Here is an 18,864-nt window from a genome sequence, read left to right on the forward strand (position 1 = left end):
CACCGTTCCAGCTCCCATTTCTTCCATTTCGCAGCTCTCTTCTTCATATCACATACCAGACTCCCAGATAGAAACCATTCACAACGGAGTCTTATTTTTATTTAAGAGAAGAATAAAATTATTGAGTGTTTTCAGCTCTACAAAGGACTGGGTGTTAAAACAACTCTTACAATTGTATTGCTAGGTGTTACTCTATTGAAAAGCACCGAGACCTAGCTCTAACATTTAGAGAAAATAAAATTATAAAGGTGTGTTTTAGTAAAGTGAAACACAAGGTGTACTGACCCGACTTTTAGCTTCTGTATGAGGGAAAGGAGACAAGTCAGGAATTCTGCCGAACGGGAGTGACTTCCCTCAGTGGTGTTAGCATGTCAAAACTCGCTCCTTCGCAAATGCTCATATTTTTTTTTCGCGCACTTTGTGGTGCATTTGTAGCTGCTGGTGGGTTTAGAATCATGCCTTCTGTCTGTGTCGTGCATCTATCCAGCCTCTAAACTCATCAGTACACACACCCACGATGGGACCAGCATCTGGAAGCCTTAATGAGCTATAAGCTTAGCACCATTCTGAGCATCTAGACACTAGGCACTCTTAAATGAATTCTTATTTCAGAGGGAGAGACGCCCGTTGCTTTTGAATTATGCCTCCGTCCTCGTATTTCTTATTTACGGTCTCCGGTAACGCTGTGACTAAAGACTTGTGTCCTGATTTCAAGGATTCGATATGCAATCCGGGTGCCCGGCATTCCTCTGAACGTAAAGCAGGCCTAGACTGGTTCCTTCAAAGGCTGTTAACTTGTTACTAAGCCTGCAGCCTAAAGTGAGCAGATGAGAACAAATGGTGTGTTTGCCTAATGAAGCAGTACGTCCGGGGGGTTTTCTTCCTTCCTCCCATGTTTGTAGGATCTTCAGATAGGGTCAACAGTCAGATTCCCATCACTTCTTGTGGTATCTTCTTTGTAAAGCTGACATATCTTGCCGCCAAGGCAACCTGGAAATTCTGTTCGCCCTGCCTTGGTTATTGAGTGGGAGCAATCACTGTTGTTCAGACGGTGGAGGGGCTGTGAGTATGGAGGAATCCGCTGCACACAGCTGCCTGCATATGGATGGAGCTTCTTAGGGAACCCTGCCTCTTCATTTTGTATCAGAGAGAGGCTGCATTCCTCAGGTCGAGCCATGGATAGAATTCTGCACGGCTGTTGGCCTTCAGTGATGCTTACATAGTATGTGCAGTAAAGCAACTGTAGGAAGCATAGAAGTGACACAAACGTTATCGAGCAAGCCTGAGTGTGTAGGGGGGAGAACAGAACGGGGATCCCGAGACCTAAGCTGCAGAGACAGAGTCTTTCCCCGCATTTCGTAGGCTTCTGCATTTGCGCAGCGTCCCCCATGTGATACCGTCTATACCAAACCTGGATTCTCCTGTAAAATGGCTACTCGTTCTGGGGGCAGCGCAGAGAGGCTTTTACCTGGTAGCATTGCTGTAAATCTCAGTTAGAAATGGACTACAAAACCACTTCTCTGTAACCTGTTGGAGAAGCAGCAGCATGGGGTTTCTGCACTAGGAAGGTGAGGGCTTCCCTGAGGTCTGAGCTACTTTACCTGCAATAGTGAAAGGGGTTGTGAAGGATTCAGGCAAATCCAGCTGTGATCGATAGAATCGCGTTACCCAAACTTTTACTTTCTACTATTTCTCCCTCTCCTTTCTATGTGGAAGAGTTGGATATTTTATTTTCCAATGGGCGTTAGATGGGCTACTAGTATATTACTTGTACTGGGTAGGCCTTAAGATGTATATGCTATTTGTAGGTGGATACATGCGTGTGTGTGTGCTTGTACAGGCTAGAGGTCAACTTCGAGTGTCGCTCCTTATATGCCTGATCTTCCTTGTTTTTTGACATGAGAGTTTTTGATAGGCCTGGAAGTCCTATCCATTATCCTTGCTGTTTCTCCTCCAAGCCCTGTCTCCACCTTCAAAGTGCTGATGTGCCATCACCAGGACTGATTATGCCGGTTTTGAGTGACCAAACTCAGGTCCTCTCGATCACAAGGCAAGCCCTGAGCGGCGGCTAGCTCCTCAGTCCACGGTGTCTTTTGAGCTTTATGGAATCCTAGAACATGGAAGCTTAAGGAATTTTGAAAATAGCCTTGCTGTTGCCTACATAAGGAGCCTGAATCCTCCATGTAAAGAGGCAGCATCGGCCAATAGTCAACATCTCTCCATTCATTTAGCAAAGATATGGGTCTGACTTGCAATGCTCCCTGCGAGGCATTGTGGGGAGACAGAGAGGACTACCAAAGGCTCCTGCAAGACAGGATGTGTATGCAGGGGGCGAGGTGTGTGAGGGGGATGAGATGCTGTCTCATGTGAGACGAGCTAGCCTAAAATTTGCTGTGTTGCCGAGGAAGACTTGAACTTCTGATCCTCCTGCCCCTACCTAGCTAAATGCTGAGATTAGGGATCCAGCATGCACTGGGGTTTCCTGTACACCAGGGCAAGTTCTCTACCAACCCAGCTACATCTGTAGTTCTTACTGCAGTCCTTAAACTTGCAGGTTGTTAGGATAACTAACTAGGTACTCCTGCTTCCAAACAGAACAGTTAGCCTTCTACTGCTTTTTTCCCCTCCTCCCTGGAGAGTAGTCACCCACATGCCACCACCGATGTATCCACGAGGATTCATGAGTCATAGAGAGAACAGTCTGCATTCAACTCCTTTTTAAAAAAAAAAAAATCTAGAAAACATTGCATCAAAATGAATGAAAGCCTGGAGCCATCTGGGTCTCAAATGATAATTGCTAAGTTTGTGTTTGTTGTAAACGATACGGTTTGTTCGTGTCCACTTTCAAAGAAGGGGCCTTCACTGTACACACACACACACACACACACACACACACACACACACACACACCCTGCCTCCATTCATTGATTTATGAAACATAGCCACGGATGTGCATATATAACATGTACACATGTCTCTATACTAACATGGGTGGCCCTCGCGCATACTAGATATTTGAACCCTTACACGTTAGTCGTAAAGAACTCTGGGTGCTTTTTACCTCCGGCTCTTGGATCTGAACCATAGGCTCCTTCTCTCTGCAGCCGGGAATCTGCTTATCTACCCTATGGTCTGTGCGGTGCCATAGATTTTTTTTTTCTCTAAGCATGGCTTATGTCAGACTACTTCACTCAGAATTTAAATTCCCAGAGGTGCACATCTACAAAACACAAGTCCCTAAACTCTATAGCAGACTAGTAACATCATTTCCTAACCTTCTCTTCCAGAGAGGTATCAAAGTTCCTTCTTCTCCAGCCTAGGCAATGGACATCGTCTCTACTGACATGTCTCTATTCTAGATACCCAGGCCAAGACTCTTATCTCCTCAGGCCTGCTCACAGAGGGAGCCACCACACGTCTCTGCTGGAGACATTCATTTTGCAGTGTATCTATGCCATCCATTAGTAAATTCAATAGTTCGTGAATCTCTTTCCCTCCCTTAATGAGTTCAGGCCAGTGACTAGGTGCTTTGAGAAAGGCCTTAGGAGCCTTAAAGAAACACGGCAGTTGTGTGTGTGAGAGGACCAGAGAACTAAGCAGTCTCTTTCACCAGCAAGTCAGGATGTATGTCTATCTCTCTCTCCATTTCAGTTTCAGCTTTCTAGATGCCAGGAAGGAGGGAGCTGCAGAGAGACCCAAAACCTAGTTACCATCCTAATTAACTCGGGTCTTCTCTAGGAACTTAAATATCTGGAGTATTGAACCTGTGTAAGATGCTTCCAATTTCAAAACGGGAGGGTTGGGGGCAGGGAGGGGAGATACTGCAGTTCCCAAGCCCATAAAGAATTCACCGGAAGGTCAAAGAAAAAAAAAAAAAAAAAAAAAAAAAAAAAGCCTCTCTCCACTCTCCCTGCGGGGTTCTGTAAAAGGAGTGGAGGGGACCCAGAGGCCCTGTGATATTCCAAGTGAAATCCAAAGGCTACTGCTACGCGGTCGCGGTCCCCAGAGCTAGGATCTAGAGGACCTAGGTGTCCTAAAGAACTGCGGCGGCCCCCTCCCCCGCGCGGGAGGGAAGCCGGGACGAGGTTGGCCCCCCTCGCTCTGGTGTCTGGGCGTGGGCCCCGCCGCAGCTCCGCGGAGCCTCCGTGCCTCCTGCAAAGGGGGGCGGGGGAGCCCTGAGCTGCGGCTTCCTCCCGCGCGGAGTCTCCTGCGCACCGCCGAGCAGGACGCCAGAGCCAGCCCGGTCCCCACGCCGCGGCGCGCCCGGCCTTCGCGTCTCCCCCAGGTAACTTTTCTGCCCTTGGCGGCCGAGGGGCTCCGAGGGGGGCTCACTTCCGAGGCGCGCGGGGCTCCGGGACCCCGGTGCGCTGCGCTGCGTTCGCCTAGCTCGGCCTCCGCCCTGGGGGCCTCCCTCCGAGCTCCGGCCCCCGGGGGCGACCGGGCCCTGCGCCCCTCTCTAGCCATCGGCGCGGAGCCCAGGGTCGGGGCGCCATGTTCGAAGCTTGCGGGGCTCGGGGCGACACTGCGGCGCCAGGCCGGGGACTGTGCGCGGGAGGGGCTGTGCGCCTGGAGGCTGCGGCTGCCTCTGCGTCCCTGCCCTGGGCGGGCGCGGCGGAGCTCGGAGCATCTCGGCTCCGCGGCGGGGCCGGCGGGTTTTACGTAACTTGCCTCCTTCCCGAGTGCGGCCAGCGTCCCGCCGTTGGCCGGCCAAACAGGTTGCTCCTGGCCTGGGGCACCACCGGCCGCGCCCCCCTGGGACGGCTCCCGCACGGGGCGGGAACGCCCCGGCCTGCAGACCAGTGCACCCGGGCGGGCGCGGCTCACCTGGCGCCCTCCGGACTGCGGGTCGCGGGAGGGGTGGGGGCGGGGAGGCTGGGGGCCGCAGGACTCCAGTCCCTACTAGGGGTTGCGAGTGGTGCGCCTAGGCTTCTGCACCAGGGGGGCTTGCTTTCGGTTTTCCTCTTAATCGCGCCCTACTTCTTCCCTTCCCTACCCCCCACTTTATGAGTTCACAGCTTCTGCAATGCGGTGGGTGTGGTTACCTCTCAGATTGTAAGTGTGGTCCTTCTGGTGGGAGCATTCTTGCCCTTTCTCCTTTTAGATTTACTGATCTGAAGTTTTCTTGGGGGTCGCGGGGGGGATTTACCCTCCTGTCTTTGCAGAGCAGGGTTCAAGTTGGAAAGAGTGCTATAGAACAAATCGAATGATAAAGGGAACATGTGGTATTAATTAAGCATGGAGGCCGAGCAGTCCTGAGAGGGCCAGGCAGTCCTGCTAATATAACGCAATGCTTCCATTACGTGTTTAAGTTGGCGTTTCAGCTTTTTTTTTTTTTTTTTTTACATTACTTTTTTATGGAATTGCTTTTGCAGACATCCTTGGCTGTGGTTTTCAGGGGCCCTTTTCGGGATCTGTGGGGCGATCGGATGTTCTGAGAGTTACTCTTGGTAGCATAACTTAACCAAGAAAAGGAGTCATGATGTACGGTGCTAAAAAGAAATTTCTTTTTTGCATCTTACTCGGCCTTTTAAATCCTCCATGAAACAAAATTGATGAAACTCCACGTATATCCGGAGGCCATGAATGCAGCGCCATTACTGTCTAGTGGGGCTCCGGAGGAGTGAACCTGAGGACGAGGAAGGGATTTCATGATCCTAATCTTGACTCAGCAGTGGTCTTTGCTGTTGTCTTTGACTTGCACGGTCCTTGTGGCATCAACCTTTAAACCTTTGTTCGGAGTAACAAAGTTACTGTGAGCGGAAATAATCTCTAAATTGAAGAAGCATGCTTCTCCCTTGTTAGTTTTCAAAACACTGATCGAATAAGCTGAATGCCTAGTATTGAATTATTTACACTATGATTTTTTTCCCCAACGGTTTAGAGAAGCAAGATAATTAGAAGCACAAGCAACTGCGTGAACTGGTCTCGCAGCAAGTTCTTTCAGAAACAGAGCCTGTGTTCTGAGAGGTTTATCAGAAACCAGAAGAGCGACCTCTGTAGCATGTAAACACCTGTAGGCCAAGGACTGTAGAGCTAAAGGTCAAAGGCCAGTGTCCCAGTGACATATTTACATTTAATTTTTAGGAAGTTCCTTAGGTGTAAATATGGTTTAGATTAGAGAGTGCATTTACCAGTTCCCACTGGGTCCTTGGACTGAGGCCAACTTTGGTTTCTGTGGAAATACAAGATTCGAGTTTATTTCTCTTGACTGGGTGTGTGTGTGTGTGTGTGTGTGTGTGTGTGTGTGTGTGTGTGTGTGTCTTTTTAAAGCGCCGATGTCGGGGTTGAAAGAGATGAGTCAGTACCAGAAGACCCTGATTCAATTCCCAGCAACCACATGGCAGTTCACAACTGTCCATAACTCCATTTTCAGGGGACCCTACATCTTCACAGAGACAGGCATGCAGAGGAAACATCAACGCACATAAAATAAACACAGATAAATTATGAGAAAACCTTATTTTAAAGAAAACCCAGTGGCAAAGCCACTAAGGGTGCACTGAGGTAGGGTGCACTGAGGTAGGGTGCACTGAGGTAGGGTGCACTGAGGTAGGGTGCACTAAGTAAGGTAGGGTGCAGAGAGGCAGCAGACGCATGTGACCTCAGAGAGCTGTTGCTGCTGCCCTGGGTGGCTGTGCTAGAGTGAGTGTGGAGAGATTGGCTTAGCTTTGCTTTCCCCTCTTGTAGGCCAGTGTGGCCATCTTTTTCAAGTTAGCGCCGCAGAAGTCCTACAGTTGATACGTGCAAATCTGTGATTGCGTGGCAGTGAAAGTGGACTCCCAGAGTAGCCCGAGAAATATTTTCTTCTGGTGAGAGTTCAAGTATAACGGAAGAGAGGTGTCCTAAGTAGAGTACACGCTGGTCATCTTAATAATTCCGTCCTCAGAGTCTTTTCCAAGTACCCTTCACAGCTTTCCCCTCAGAGTGTCAGCTTTAGGGTAGAGTGTAGGCTCCTCACGGAGACCCATACCTTAGGTTTGTCTGCCGAAACCCTTCCTTTCCAGAGGTTTACTGGTCACTGATTCGTTGGGAGTTCATCAGACACTCAGGGCCCTTGAAGGGCTCCATTGCCACTGCCTTTGTCATGGATACAAAGGAAGCAGGGCCTGGAGCAGTGACATCATCCCTGGGCTGGGGCTGTGACATCACTATGGCTCAAAGGAAATTAGGGCGGGGCAGGCAGAACCATTGGAGTACCATCGAAGCCTACAGATGCCTGCAATGAGGCTTTCACAGTGAACAGCACCACAAGGTATCATACGAATGGGAAAGAGTAAAAATCATTGGATAATCCTGTTCCATAAGAAAATACTGTGGGTTTTTTCTTTTAAGGGTCTTTTAAAAATTAAAGAAGGAGCAAGTCCGTCGTCTTTCGATTCATTAAGTGGGTAGTTCATCCTGTCTGCGCTTTTGTTCTGTTGCAATGTCGTACTTACATTTTTGGGGGGTTTAGGTCATTAGGGCTGTCTTTGAAATATCTAGTGTCTTTTATACTCTCCAAGTTGGTGGCGCTATGCGATGTGCTCACTGTTGCTGACTGGGGAAAGGTGGAAAAGCCAGAGGGACTTGACAGATGTAGGAGCTCTCTGCCATGATTTGCGGGTAATTAGTTTCCATTACAACTTGGCTTAATTTGCTGATGTTATCTTGTAATTTGACCTTTTGAGCCTTGTAGAATTCTAGTGCGGAGACACGTCGTCTCGTCCTAATGGGTGATAAGACGACGCTCAGGTTCAGGGTGTCCCTATGCTCTACCGTGTGCCTTATAGACCAGGAAGTACATTCGCTGCTTTGATTATGAACCTGGTGTGATCTCAGCAGGGGAAAGGGAAGAGCCATGCATGGGTCGCAGCTGTCTTCTGCACGGCTCTTTGCAAAGATGACTGCCATGCTTTCGCCTTGATGAGGTAATGGTGTAGGAAGTCAGGGTGGTTCCTACTAAATGACTCGGCTATTCCAGGACACGCTTCTGAAGCAGAGAGAAGAAAAAAAGACTTGAGAACAGTGGAGGTAGAGGAGTCTAAATTAGGCGCTAGGCCTGCAGATCACTGGTGAAATGTCTCTGGTGCTGTGGTTTTAGACCTTGCGATGATTGGTTAAATTGCACGCTGCAGGACTGGAAGCTTCTATTAGTTCCAAACCCCCTAATTCTTTTGTAATTTGCAGTGTGGAAGAAAGGCTGACAACTTAATTTTAAGATCGCTGACATTTTGATACATTGTTCTTACAGACTTTCTTACAAACCACACATATGTGCATCCACAGAAGCATTTGCACATGTGCATGTGCACACACACACACACACACACACACACACACACACACACACGGAGGGAGGTAGCCTTATGTTAAGCCTAGAAAACAAATACATTGTCTAACTTTTTTTTTTTCTGTGATTATTGTTTTCCCTCCAATCATACTAGATCGAGTGCATGGTATGGGCTGGGATTTGTTCGTCCTGGGTTTTATCCCTGAACAGTTTTAACTCCTCACTCATTCAGTATTTATGCAACTGAATAAGAGATAATTTGGGGCATGTTACTTAAGAAGAAATGCCCAGGAATCATCGATACCACGAGCAGCACTGAAGTCACCTGGTCATATACACAGCGGTTATTTCTAATAGAAAGATCCTCTGGTGTCCTCCGTGTTCCCTGGCTGTAGCGTAAAGTGCACAGGCTCCAGCAGGCTTGCTGTATCAGAAGAGCATGCTACAAGGTATTAAGCACACAGGAGGATGGCACCTTCCAAGGGAGGACTGTGGGTATTCTGTTTCCTTTCCCACCAACTCTAGTCGGTGTCAGGGAGAACCAGTGTAGTGTAGGGGGATGATCACTGAGAAGGGAGGCAGCAGATGGAAGCAGGGCAAAAGCTGAAGTAACTCAGTGCTGGGAGATGGTACTGGTCCTACCTGTGATACAAAAGGGGGGAAACGCTGTATGTATATAATGTGTATATACAAGATGCATATATATATATATACAAGATACATCTATACATACAAGATATATATACATATACATACAAGATATAGATATACACACAAGATATATATATATACATACAAGATATATATACATATACATACAAGATATAGATAGATATACACACAAGATATATATATATACACATATAAGATATATATATAGATATACACACATAAGATATATATATATATATATATATATATGTGTATGTGTGTGTGTTAGGCTCTATCTACTCTTTAAGTTTCCAGTCATGCCCCAGTCTGGGGACCAGTGAATCAAGAATGGGCCTGTGGGGACCATTCCAAGTCTGAACCATAGGCGACATGTAAAAATTATTTCTGAATTCATTCGTTATTTTATGTGTATGGTGTTTTGTCTGCATATATATCTGTATACCCTATGTATGCCCCCCTCTCTATCTATCTATATCTATATAACTATATCTATCTATATATCTATATCTATTTCTATCTATATCTATATCTGTATCTGTGTCTGTATCTATCTATATATCTATATCTATCTATATATCTATATATCTATATATATATATATAGATAGATATATATATATAGTTTGCATTCTCAAGTAGTGTGTTCCTCTAACTCAAACTCCAAATCTCATCACATAAATCCCCAGTTTCCTCCTCTTAAAGACTCAAAGTGCTGGGTTGTATTTCACGGTGTCAGTTGTGCGGCAGAGAGAATGCTGAGGCTCTGACTCATAGGTTAGGGTCTGTGTGTTAGAAACGGGAAGCTGGACGCCAGCTGCGTCTACAGACACTCAGAAGAATGCACCGGAGCATGCACGCATCTGGTGCTCCTGGTGATGACACACGGGTGGTAGCGTGCAGAAAGACTGGCGGTGGTGGCTGTGCAGTCACGAGCCGTAGGATCAATCAAGTATTTTGTAGTTTTATAAATGCCTACATGATTTTGTTTTGCTTACGTTTTCTTTATGCCCTGAATGGACACAGAAGTCCCAGCGTTCTTTAAACCAGCTGAAATTTAAAATTCTGGTTTTAAAAAACAGTGCATGGGCCATCACTCAGTTGAAGGAGTGCTGCGTACCTTAATGCTGCCACATACCTGATGTCATAATCTACATGGGTATGGTTTGCCATTTGTATGGAGTATGGTAGGGCTCTCTCGGTGTAACAAATACCTGAGGCGGTTGACTGAAAGGGGAGATGTTTATTTTGAGCCCTGGTTTTAGAGGATTCAGTTCCTGACCTTTGGCTTTCAGATCTGTAGTGGGGCAGCACATCATGACTGGAGGGCTGATGGTGTAAATTCCTCATATCCGCTGGAAGTAAAAGGAAAGCGAAGAGAACAGACCCTAATGTCACCTTCCAAAAGACCCTCCCCTCAGCCCAATTCACTCAAGTTAGGCTCTATCTACTCGTTAAGTTTCCAGTTATGCCCCAGTCTGGGGACCAGTGCTTCAAGAATGGGCCTGTGGGGACCATTCCAAATCTGAACAATGGGCGACATATAAAAACGTTTTGTGAATTCATTTGTTATTTTATGTGTATGGTGTTTTGCCTGCATATATGTCTATGTACCCTATATATGCCTGCTACCCAAGGAAGCCAGAGAGGGTGTAGGATCCCCTGGAATGGGATGGTTGTGAGCTCCCATGGAGATGCTGGGAGTTGAACCCAGGTCCTCCTCTGTAAAAGCTGTCAGTGCTTTAAATGCAGGACCATCTCTCCAGCCCCAGCTGTGCATTTTTAACACCCTATGTTGTTGAGTGTTTGTGTTTGTGTCTTTGTGTATATGAGAGGTTACTACCCTTCTTAGATACGCCATCTTGCTGGAAGACTGAGCCCTCCCTTTTCTTTCCCCCTATATCTGACTGTGTTTTGACCCTGGTGGACAGTTTGGCCTTTATTAAGATATGGGCACTGTGAAGACATTTCAGAAGTAAGGAACCTAAGACTAGTGAGATTTACCTTTCATACCAGGAAGTAGTAGTGAGAGATGAAGCTATGAGTGATTGTGGAAGGGCTTTGCATTTGCTCTGTAGTGAGGAGAAGCCATTGAAAGTGTTCAAGCAGGGAGGAAGACTTCATCTGGTGATCCATAGAGAATGAACCACAAGACGGAGGATCTAGCAACAGATACTTTTCCTGTTTAACTAATCCTTTTACTTTTTTTTTCTTTCAGAAATCAAGAGTAACAATTTTTCTTCTGAGTGATTGACATTTTGGCATTTAACTCCAAATATGTGTGTGTGTGTGTGTGTGTGTGTGTGTGTGTGTGTGTGTGTGTAGTTGGAGATTAAATATTACTTTTCAGTCATTAGAGACAGAAGTGAGATAGACAGAAGATGAGAAAAATCTTCCTTTCTATTTACCCTTCCAATGAAAACACCTTCATTCCTAAATGTAATAAGCACTCACTTTAAAATGTATTCTGACAGCACTGAAAACACGGAGATCTCGTCGTTGTCTGGAGATGCATCCTTGACAAGCATCTCCCCAAATGCATGACAGCGTGTCTAAAAATAAGGCGCACCTGGTGTGAGCCCCCCATTGTTGCCTTTTTTGTAAATAACTCTACCATGTTGGTCAATTTCCTTTCCTTTTAGTCTCTTTACTCGTTTATAACCTTTCCCTGACTCTTAACTCTCCAAGGCGTGAGGGTTAAATGTCAACACACATGCAAACACTGAGCGGGATGCGTAGGGTATCATGTGTTTGAACCAGTAATATTATTTCCATCCATGTAGAGTCATCCACATGAATGATATCATAGCTTATGTCAACAGAATTTCCACCTTCAGTGCTGCTGGGCAGCCGTTCTCTCTGCGTAGCAGAATTTCAGGAGAAGATTTTTCACGTATACATGGGTCCCCTCACACCTTGGACAGTAAAGTCATGGACGTTTTATGAGAGTAAAGAGTAAAGAGACTGGGAAGGGAAGGGAAATGTCTAATAATATATAGTTATTAAACACAAATTCTTATTCACACTCTTTAACGACACATATTTCCTGTAAGTCCTGCACAATGTTGATCGTTACCTTAAAGAGGGTGAGCTTTAGAAGCCGTGTCTTCCGGCCCCACCTCTCTCTGCTTCTTTCTTTCTATTCTTTGAGTTGTTCCCTTCTGGGCTGCACATCAAAAGGCTTTCCCCGACACACAGCAAACAGTAAGCACAATTAAGTTTTCTAAGGGTAAATATATATTCCTCTTTGCTATGTGTGGACATTTAGTTTTGTTTGTTTTTTTTTCTTTTCTTCTTTTTTTCGGAGCTGGGGACCGAACCCAGGGCCTTGCGCTTGCTAGGCAAACGCTCTACGACTGAGCTAAATCCCCAACCCCGGACATTTAGTTTTAACGAAGGAAAACAACCAGATGTCCACTACCTACTTCCCAGTTTCTTCAATTTTAATGTCCTCTTTTCACAGAGGGATGATCTCAGCCTGCTTACTCTGAGTTATTCAGTGTTCAGTGTCCTGCCCCCAACCCTGCACCTCCAGAGTTACGTGGGCATGTTGCTTTGGGCCTGTGGCAAGGTGGCTCCTTGTGATGGGAATGTGTGCTTATAGAGGACAATGAACAGCCTGATTGTAGCTCTCTATTCGGGCTAAGTATACGGCTTTGAAATGGGATGGACTTACTTGTTCAGCCTAAGACACTTGAAATTCTTGAGATGTAGATAACAGAAACCCACAGGGAGCAGCTGTCTTTGTGAATGATGAGAATGCTATGAGTTAGAGAACCACCCATGGAAATATCTGGAGCTGGTCATCAATTCACAAAGTTGTCCATCTCTGAAGTGGTGCTGGTGCCGCCTGAAAGATCAAATGAGATCAGCTGACTGGATCTCTAGGTGTGTGTTCAGAGTAGGTATTACGGTACATGCCTTACCACTTTTGCTACCATGTATTATTTCCCTGCTTTGTTCCGTAGAGGCAAGCATTAGGGATTTTGATCCAAGGGTGACTCTCAAAAATAATTATGTGATGCTTTGTGTAAAATTCCCAGAATCTAAAAGATAATCACCTAGCAGAATATAGGGTTTCCGTCAAGTGCAAGACTCCAGATGACAATACAGCTTTGCAAAGAATAAGACACGATGGATTTCAAATGTAATAAAATTATCGTGGGAGGGGAACAATGAAAAAGGAAATTCTAGGGGCATTCATCGATTCACCTTTAGTGAGACTGGAGTTGGGTCTGGGCAGCCATTATCCTTAGAATCTCTGGTGTCCTCTGATAGAACTGGGTCTGAGACACATTTCAGTGATAGTGCCTTAGGGACTGCTGACTCAGCAACTCTCCAGCTTTCTGGTTGTTGTTAGGTGAGCATTTACTCTAGGGAGATGGTGCACTATAAATAAATAGTAAATTAATAGTACAGATGTTTAAGAGAGAGTCAAAGATTGAGCAAAGAGCCCTGGCCTTGACTCAGAAGGTCTGAGTTTCATTGTGGATGGCCTACTGGTCTACCACTTGTAACCCATACCAGCCTACTGGTCTACCGCTTGTGACCCATATTTGCCCTGGGAAGTTCTGTAAAATTTAAGTTTAAAACAAGTGGAATAAAGGTTTGATTTTATTATCTATTAAATAGGAATGATAACAATTAAATAGCCAGATGATCCAAAAGGATTAAATAAAAATTGAAAGTATATGCTCTTACTATATCTGCAGCTGGAATTAATTTTCCTTGACCCTGACAGGATATTTGTCTGACTAGATAGAATCATTTGATCAAAATTACGGCTAGCGTGTAGCTCAGTGATAAAACGTTTGTCTTAAGGGTTTGAAGCCCTTAAGCTGGGTCCACCCCCAGAGCTGTTTGGGTCTTGAAGATATCTTTCTGTCTTACAAAGCTCTCATATATATGGAACTCAATGGGGCCAGAACTTTTCATTGCAGATGTTATACTTGGTGTTAGTAGAGCTGGGGCTGAAGGGGGCAGGTACACTGTGGTTATACTCAGTTATTTCCCTTTTATTCATATCTGGAGAAGATACACTAATGTGAGCCATACCCTGGAACCCTTAGTCACTGTAAACTACAGCCCAGTTGGTCCTTAGAATTCAAAACAGAATCCAAAGGAGACCTTTGGAGCTGCAGTGATCTATCTGGTCATGAAGTCTAGCCTCACCTGCTGCTGCGCTCACACCTGTGAGCCGTCATCCCCTTTGGGCATCAGCTTCCTTCCCTCATGTTCCCTTCTTCGGGGCCACATCACATTTCCAAAATGGAGGCCATCTCTACAAATGCCTATGGAGAAGAACCTTAAAAGGCCCTGTAGTCCAGAATAAAATCTAAACATATAGTAGTAAATTAAACTTTTCCCACTCAGTTTTCAGTAAAATATTCTACGGGGGGGGGGAATGTAATTATATTGCCTTACCATCAGACCTGTTATTCCTGCAGACTCCCATTTAGGAGTTGGATTTCAGTTTAGTGTTTTTCTTGCCTGGGGCCTCTTCTGGCTAAAATTGTAAAATGTCTTATTTGGTCACATTAGTGTAGTTGAGTGCCTGTATTACCGGTCTGATCAAAGATAGCTCCCTAGGCTCCTTATCTGAGTGGATTGTTTCCCTGTCCTCCACGAGGAATCCAGGCCAATGTTAGAATTATCCTGTCTCTAGATGTCAAGTTCAAGTGTCTCTTGACCTAAAGAAACAGCAGCACAAAATAAACCAACCATCTAGAGTCAGCTTCCTGATCTGCCTTCAGCCTGTGGGTGTGCACTGACATTCTCATATTATGATTTATCCTAGCAGGATAATCATTCGCCCATTAAAGAGAGACAGACAGACAGACAGACACACACACACACACACACACGAAGGGGAGGGAGGGAGGGAAGGTGGGAGGGAGGTTGAGATTGAGATTCACAATTGGAAATAACACAGCTGTTAAAGTACCTCCCACTTCAAGCATGAGGACTTGAATACAGATCCCTATTGACCATATAAGTACCAGATGTGGTGACTTATGTCTGTAAGCTCAGTGCTGATGGTCTCAGCTGACCACTTGGTGAAATCCAGACTCAGTAAGAGAGACCCTATCTAAAAGAATAAGATAGAAAATGACTGAGAAAGACCCCAGATGTTGACCTCTGGCCTCCATACACATACACATACACACATGCATGACATTGCACATGTTCACACACACACACACACACACACACACACACACACAGAGGCTAGCAGGTGCATATATCACACATACAGAAAAAAATGTAAACAAAATCACTGACATAAGCTAAAACTCACATAGGAAAAAAATAATGCAATTTATGAAGAAATATAACACACTTAATCTTTTCAGTGTTTTGTTTGTTCATTCAAGTACCAAATCCAAAATGGCCATTTAAATAATTTTATATTGTCTTTGGGAAAAGAAATGCCTTAGATTACTAGAGGGGCCATGTTAGCTTTTGGAGAACACAAGTGTTGTTCAGCAATTAGTAAACCCACCACTCTGTACCTTTATGCAAAGTGCCTAATTTTAAAGGCTTCACATTCTTTTTTTGTACAATCAGAGTGGTCAGACCAATCACCACCAAGCTTCAGTCCTGAGACAAGCGTGTGTGGAAGCAAGTGCTCTGCCCCTAGTTAGGACAGAGGCAGCGGTGGCAATGGGTGCTTCGAGGAAGAATAAAGATCGTGAAAATTAGGAGAGAGACTGAGGCATGAAGAATCCTGCTTGTTTGGAAGGGTAATTTTAATGCTTACTGCCAAGGCCAGTGAGGGTGGATGACCCTACCGTTCCCAGAGTTTGCATCCGTCAGAGGAGTTACTGGGATTGGATAGTTAACAGTGGGGAGAACCCAAGGCTCTTCGGGAAGGTCCTGGGGATGTCTGTGTAGCGATGCCTAGGAGCCTCGTCAGTCTGAGAGCCTGAGAGGTCCAGCTAAAACTTGAAAGTCGCGGAAATAGGAAGGTGACTCTGATGGTGGAAAGCAAGCTCACCAGGACTGCAGTAGAGCAGAATGAACGTTGGTGCAGGAACAGCAAAAGAGGGGACAGGGAGGGAAGACACGGGAAACTTGATTCTAGGTGGGACTGCTCAGCCTTCAGGGATTCAGATGGTCCTGTACCCCTTGCTTCCCTTGGTCCAGCTTGCTGATGGTGAGGAAGTATAAAGGAGGCATCACTATGCAGGCTGTGTACACCCAGCTTCCACATCTCTGTCTTCTCTTCATCCCTGAGTCCTTTCTTCTTGGGGTGAACGCCAGGTTATGGTATCTCAGTGAGAGAAATTCACGACACGGAAACATCAGTACACACAGCAGGGCCATCTGGAAACTCCAGAAAACCCAAAGAGAAGACGAGAGAGATAGTTATATGGGGAAGAAGGTGCCGTTTTGATTCACCGGGTTTGATTTTGTTTCAAGGACTTTATTGAGAAGCAAAGTGGCCTTGCTGAGAGTCTGTATCTCCTATGCAGATGAGGGGCTGCATTTGCCCTCAGACAGGCATCTCAGCTGAGAGCGTTGACCCTAAGATTTGCTGTATGTTCTTTCATGAAGCCCCTTTCTTCTCCATGTGCAGTTACAGAGAACTGAAGAGGCCCAAGACACCTCTTAATCCCCTTAGTTTGCTCTTTCCGCTCATAACAAAATCTGTTCAAACAATAGCAGGGTGTTCTTGATCATAGCTGACCAAGGAGGATTGGGGTTGCCTTGCTTGTGACCTGAAGTGTCAATCAAGCCAAGGATGATATGCTGAAATGCGATGTGGATTCTGTTAGAAAAGCGATATGAATAGTTCTGACACACTAAAAGATTGAATGGGAGTATAAAGACAGCCTCTAATCTTAAGTGAGCATTTCCGAAATTGGTCAGTCTCCCAACATTCCCCTCCTCCAGACACCCCCTTCTTCCTGGAAAGAATCCCCATTCTGTGTTTTTCACAATCGTAAGTTCTCTTTCCATGACTGAATCACTAGGTCATCATCTGTGGTATTACTTTCAGTGCTCGAAATACTTTTAATATGTTTCTCGCCCTTTGGTTTGACGTTATGATTAGAACCTGCCTACATTGCTATCTGAAGGGCTCATATGTTTTGTATTATTAAGTGGAGTTAAGCAAGGTCCCGTGACATGCGTCTACCTCGGGAGAACTGTACTCACCAACTCCTCAGCCTGGAACCTCCTCTCCCAGTGTACAAACCTGAGCTTTCGTCTCTTAACAATCCTTGGCTTCATTTCTCCTTCCCCCTGTTCACCCAACCCAGCCCAGACCCTCTTCTGCTTGTTTTTCACCCTGCTGATGCATTTTCCTCTTACAATTCTGTCTTCAGAATCGTGCATTTGTGTCCTGCCATAGGCACCCTCTCTCTAGCTCTTTTAGAAAAAAATCATAAAAATTTTATTTAATGACTGTTAGCATATATATTTTGGGGGTTGGAGACAGCGTGGTGGAGGGGAGTGAGGGAGAAGAGAATAAGAATTTTTGTCTGGCTTTGTTTATTCTAAGCATCACTTAACTCTGCCCCTCTGGTCCTCAATAAATAAAGGAGTTTACTATGTGAAACTGTCTGATGAACTTATGAAGGAAAATTCTTCATCAGTCCTTGATGTTTTCACTGAAAGATAATGGCTTCGTTAAAAACAACTTGACTGTAAATTGTAAATAGGACCTCAATGTGGGCCTTCCTGAGGAGGAGAGCTTGCCCGTAATGCCCCCCAGAAGCTTCCTAGGGGTATGGGAGGACTTGGCCCACACAGCACTGAGAGTGACCATGCTTCTCACTGTAAATTAATCAGGACATGGGAATCATGGGACTCTCCGTGCTCCCTAAGAATGAGCATTGCTGAGCCAGCACTTTCTCTGCCATATCATCTGGTCTGCTCATTTCACATTCTCCCAGTTCTATCACAGACCCAGGAAAAGCAATTTTTCTTACCAGTGAATATCCCATTGTCTTACAATTTGAAAAATAAACTGTGTACCTAACTTTCACTTCTATACTCAGTGCTGGGGAAATCAAAATGCAGTTGGTTCTCATCATTGAGTTCTTTAGTTAAGCACTTCATGTATAAACAAGAGTTTGGTTGGATGGGAGTTCTGATTAACGAGAACGGAATACATTTCCATCCGGACCTCTGTTACAGCACAGTTCCAAAGTCTAAAGACATGTATACATGCTTCCTTTCTGGCCAAAGGATTTTAAACTCAATTTTGAAGACCTTCTCATCCAGAAGAATAACTTCACTGCCTTATTTTTATTTCTAGAAACTTCAATGTTTCCTTAAATCTCATCACATCTAGACTCAGGAGGGCAAAAATCAAGAATCCCCATTTAGATCCTGGATCGCTCACTCCACATGTTGGTGACATTGACTGTTCTAACTCGTTCTTAGATTTGGACCCCATTGTTCTCGATGTCAGTTGTTCTGACTGAGTTGTTCTGTGAGTTTTTCAAATGAAGGTGTAGGGTTAATGCAGTGGTTTCCATGCAGCTGCCTTGTGAGGAGAAGTGGGGTGTTAAAAACAGCAACCTAGATATATTCTCTACCAACTGGAGGCATGTGAGACCCAGCCTCTGCTCAGTCTTCTGTGTGAACGACGCCAGCGCTGAGCGGCACGAGAAGGTCTGAAGGAGAACCACGGACGCTCACACTCTTTGGCTTCACCTGAAACTGGCCTCACTGAGTTTGAAATGCTTCTTAATTATGAGTCTACTGGAAGTTACTGTACCTTGAAGTAGAGGGCCAGGATTTGGTCTCAAGCCTGCACCAGTAGCTTTGCTAACAGAAGCTCTTAGGGTCTCCAATGGGTGTGTAATATTTCATCGCCTTCTGTGAATTGAATGTCCTGATAGGACTGTCCTTTTGGGGAGGAGGGTAAGATGGAAAGTGTTCAGTAGATAGAACTCTATCGTCGTCACGGCAGCG

General features: G+C 45.4%; 1 protein-coding gene across 1 annotated transcript in view; it reads left to right on the forward strand.

Moving 5' to 3' along the window:
• The first annotated feature begins 4,163 nt into the window (after positions 1 to 4,163).
• Positions 4,164 to 18,864, forward strand: part of Epb41l3 (erythrocyte membrane protein band 4.1 like 3) — a 123,654-nt gene continuing 108,953 nt past the window's right edge. The window contains exon 1 of the mRNA XM_032901729.1: positions 4,164 to 4,285. The gene's annotated coding sequence lies outside the window, so the exon portion shown is untranslated. The remainder of the gene's footprint in view (positions 4,286 to 18,864) is intronic.

The sequence above is a fragment of the Rattus rattus genome, chromosome 4 (genome assembly GCF_011064425.1).
Source record: "Rattus rattus isolate New Zealand chromosome 4, Rrattus_CSIRO_v1, whole genome shotgun sequence".
Classification (NCBI taxonomy): Eukaryota; Metazoa; Chordata; class Mammalia; order Rodentia; family Muridae; genus Rattus; species Rattus rattus.